Source organism: Oncorhynchus nerka, linkage group LG24 (genome assembly GCF_034236695.1).
Source record: "Oncorhynchus nerka isolate Pitt River linkage group LG24, Oner_Uvic_2.0, whole genome shotgun sequence".
Classification (NCBI taxonomy): Eukaryota; Metazoa; Chordata; class Actinopteri; order Salmoniformes; family Salmonidae; genus Oncorhynchus; species Oncorhynchus nerka.
Genome location: NC_088419.1, coordinates 6769160 through 6774159, shown reverse-complemented (window position 1 = coordinate 6774159; position 5000 = coordinate 6769160). Strand labels below are relative to the sequence as shown.

Genomic DNA, 5000 nt, shown 5'->3' with positions numbered 1-5000 from the left:
CTGTCCCTCCTCCAGACAGGTTGGACCACTACTGTCCCTCCTCCAGACAGGTTGGACCACCACCACTACTGTCCCTCCACCAGACAGGTTGGACCACTACTGTCCCTCCACCAGACAGGTTGGACCACTACTGTCCCTCCACCAGACAGGTTGGACCACTACTGTCCCTCCATCAGACAGGTTGGACCACCACCACTACTGTCCCTCCACCAGACAGGTTGGACCACTACTGTCCCTCCATCAGACAGGTTGGACCACCACCACTACTGTCCCTCCACCAGACAGTTTGGACCACTACTGTCCCTCCACCAGACAGGTTGGACCACTACTGTCCCTCCACCAGACAGGTTGGACCACCACCACTACTGTCCCTCCACCAGACAGGTTGGACCACCACCACTACTGTCCCTCCATCAGACAGGTTGGACCACTACTGTCCCTCCACCAGACAGGTTGGACCACTACTGTCCATCCACCAGACAGGTTGGACCACTACTGTCCCTCCATCAGACAGGTTGGACCACCACCACTACTGTCCCTCCATCAGACAGGTTGGACCACCACCACTACTGTCCCTCCATCAGACAGGTTGGACCACTACTGTCCTTCCATCAGACAGGTTGGACCACTACTGTCCCTCCATCAGACAGGTTGGACCACTACTGTCCCTCCTCCAGACAGGTTGGACCACTACTGTCCCTCCTCCAGACAGGTTGGACCACCACCACTACTGTCCCTCCACCAGACAGGTTGGACCACTACTGTCCCTCCACCAGACAGGTTGGACCACTACTGTCCCTCCACCAGACAGGTTGGACCACTACTGTCCCTCCATCAGACAGGTTGGACCACCACCACTACTGTCCCTCCACCAGACAGGTTGGACCACTACTGTCCCTCCATCAGACAGGTTGGACCACCACCACTACTGTCCCTCCATCAGACAGGTTGGACCACCACCACTACTGTCCCTCCACCAGACAGGTTGGACCACTACTGTCCCTCCATCAGACAGGTTGGACCACTACTGTCCCTCCACCAGACAGGTTGGACCACCACCACTACTGTCCCTCCACCAGACAGGTTGGACCACTACTGTCCCTCCACCAGACAGGTTGGACCACTACTGTCCCTCCACCAGACAGGTTGGACCACCACCACTACTGTCCCTCCTCCAGACAGGTTGGACCACTACTGTCCCTCCTCCAGACAGGTTGGACCACTACTGTCCCTCCACCAGACAGGTTGGACCACTACTGTCCCTCCTCCAGACAGGTTGGACCACTACTGTCCCTCCATCAGACAGGTTGGACCACTACTGTCCCTCCTCCAGACAGGTTGGACCACATTTACATTACATTTAAGTCATTTAGCAGACGCTCTTATCACCACCACTACTGTCCCTCCTCCAGACAGGTTGGACCACTACTGTCCCTCCATCAGACAGGTTGGACCACTACTGTCCTTCCATCAGACAGGTTGGACCACTACTGTCCCTCCTCCAGACAGGTTGGACCACTACTGTCCCTCCTCCAGACAGGTTGGACCACCACCACTACTGTCCCTCCACCAGACAGGTTGGACCACTACTGTCCCTCCATCAGACAGGTTGGACCACCACCACTACTGTCCCTCCATCAGACAGGTTGGACCACTACTGTCCCTCCATCAGACAGGTTGGACCACTACTGTCCCTCCTCCAGACAGGTTGGACCACTACTGTCCCTCCTCCAGACAGGTTGGACCACCACCACTACTGTCCCTCCACCAGACAGGTTGGACCACTACTGTCCCTCCATCAGACAGGTTGGACCACCACCACTACTGTCCATCCATCAGACAGTTTGGACCACCACCACTACTGTCCCTCCATCAGACAGGTTGGACCACTACTGTCCCTCCACCAGACAGGTTGGACCACTACTGTCCCTCCATCAGACAGGTTGGACCACTACTGTCCCTCCACCAGACAGGTTGGACCACTACTGTCCCTCCACCAGACAGGTTGGACCACTACTGTCCCTCCACCAGACAGGTTGGACCACTACTGTCCCTCCATCAGACAGGTTGGACCACCACCACTACTGTCCCTCCATCAGACAGTTTGGACCACTACTGTCCCTCCACCAGACAGGTTGGACCACCACCACTACTGTCCCTCCAGAAGACAGGTTGGACCACCACCACTACTGTCCCTCCATCAGACAGGTTGGACCACTACTGTCCCTCCATCAGACAAGTATGACCACTACTGTCCCTCCACCAGACAGGTTGGACCACTACTGTTCCTCCACCAGACAGGTTGGACCACTACTGTCCCTCCATCAGACAGGTTGGACCACCACCACTACTGTCCCTCCATCAGACAGGTTGGACCACCACCACTACTGTCCCTCCACCAGACAGGTTGGACCACTACTGTCCCTCCATCAGACAGGTTGGACCACTACTGTCCTTCCACCAGACAGGTTGGACCACTACTGTCCCTCCACCAGACAGGTTGGACCACTACTGTCCCTCCATCAGACAGGTTGGACCACCACCACTACTGTCCCTCCATCAGACAGGTTGGACCACCACTAGTACTACTCACACTCACTATCACTCAATGTCACTATCCGAATTGCACCTAATGTTTTTCCTCATAATCCTGGACTATCGGACCACCATTTAATTACGTTTGCAATCATAACAAATAATCAGCTCAGACCCCAACCAAGGAGCATCAAAAGTTGTGCTATAAATTCTCAGACAACACAAAGATTCCTTGATGCCCTTCCAGACTCCCTCTGCCTACCCAAGGACGTCAGAGGACAAAAATCAGTTAACCATCTAACTGAGGAACTCAATTGAACCTTGCGCAGTAACCTAGATGCAGTTGCACCTCTAAAACCTAAAAACATTTGTCATAAGAAACTAGCTCCCTGGTAAATCAAATCAAATTTTATTTGTCACATACACATGGTTAGCAGATGTTAATGCGAGTGTAGCGAAATGCTTGTGCTTCTAGTTCCGACAATGCAGTGATAACCAACAAGTAATCTAACTAACAATTCTAAAACTACTGTCTTATACACAGTGTAAGAAGATAAAGAATATGTACATAAGGATATATGAGTGAGTGATGGTACAGAGCAGCAAACAGTAGATGGTATCGAGTACAGTATATACATATGAGATGAGTATGTAGACAAAGTAAACAAAGTGGCATAGTTAAAGTGGCTAGTGATACATGTATTACATAAGGATGCAGTCGATGATGTAGAGTACAGTATATACGTATGCATATGAGATGAATAATGTAGGGTAAGTAACATTATATAAGGTAGCATTGTTTAAAGTGGCTAGTGATATATTTACATCATTTCCCATCAATTCCCATTATTAAAGTGGCTGGAGTTGGGTCAGTGTCAATGACAGTGTGTTGGCAGCAGCCACTCAATGGTGGCTGTTTAACAGTCTGATAGCCTTGAGATAGAAGCTGTTTTTCAGTCTCTCAGTCCCAGCTTTGATGCACCTGTACTGACCTCGCCTTCTGGATGATAGCGGGGTGAACAGGCAGTGGTTCGGGTGGTTGATGTCCTTGATGATCTTTATGGCCTTCCTGTAACATCGGGTGGTGTAGGTGTCCTGGAGGGCAGGTAGTTTGCCCCCGGTGATGCGTTGTGCAGACCTCACTACCCTCTGGAGAGCCTTACGGTTGAGGGCGGAGCAGTTGCCGTACCAGGCGGTGATACAGCCCGCCAGGATGCTCTCGATTGTGCATCTGTAGAAGTTTGTGAGTGCTTTTGGTGACAAGCCGAATTTCTTCAGCCTCCTGAGGTTGAAGAGGCGCTGCTGCGCCTTCTTCACGACGCTGTCAGTGTGAGTGGACCAATTCAGTTTGTCTGTGATGTGTATGCCGAGGAACTTAAAACTTGCTACCCTCTCCACTACTGTTCCATCGATGTGGATAGGGGGGTGTTCCCTCTGCTGTTTCCTGAAGTCCACAATCATCTCCTTAGTTTTGTTGACGTTGGTATACAGAAAACACCCGAGCTCTGAAGCAACATTCCAGAAAATTGGAACGGAAATGGCGCTACACCAAACTGGACGTCTTCCGACTAGCTTGGAAAGACAGTACCATGCAGTATCGAAGAGCCCTTACTGCTGCTCGATCATCCTATTTTTCCAACTTAATTGAGGAAAATAAGAACAATCCAAAATGTATTTTTGATACTGTAGCAAAGCTAACTAAAAAGCAGCCTTCCCCAAGAGAGGATCGCTTTCACTTCAGCAGTAATAAATTCATGGACTTCTTTGAGGAAAAGATCGTGATCATTAGAAAGCAAATTACAGACTCCAGAGCAAGGCTATGCATCTGTCCTTATGCTCCTAGACCTTAGTGCTGCTTTTGATACCATCGATCACCACATTCTTTTGGAGAGAATGGAAACCCAAATTGGTTTACACGGACAAGTTCTGGCCTGGTTTAGATATTATCTGTCGTAAAGATATTAGTTTGTTTCTGTGAATGATTTGTCCTCTGACAAATCATCTATAAATTTCGGTGATCCTCAAGGTTCCGTTTTAGGACCACTATTGTTTTCACTATATATTTTACCTCTTGGGGATGTCATTCGAAAACATAATGTTAACTTTCACTGCTATGCAGATGACACACAGCTGTACATTTCAATGAAATATGGTGAAGCCTCAAAATTGCCCTCGCTAGAAGCCTGTGTTTCAGACATAAGGAATTGGATGGCTGCAAACTTTCTACTTTTAAACTCGGACAAAACAGAGATGCTTGTTCTAGGTCCCAAGAAACAAAGAGATCTTCTGTTGAATCTGACAAATAATATTGATGGCTGTACAGTCATCTCAAATAAAACTGTGAAGGACCTCAGCATTATTCTGGACCCTGATCTCTCTTTTGATGAACATATCAAGACTGTTTCAAGGACAGCTTTTTTCCATCTATGTAACATTGCAAAAATCAGAAACTTTCTGTCCAAAAA

At 49.3% G+C, this 5000-nt stretch overlaps 1 protein-coding gene across 1 annotated transcript in view; it reads right to left on the bottom strand.

Annotated features, from left to right (window-relative positions):
- The window catches only part of LOC115122244 (steroid hormone receptor ERR2-like), a 146241-nt gene that overhangs the window by 62384 nt on the left and 78857 nt on the right, over window positions 1-5000 (bottom strand). The window lies entirely within an intron of this gene.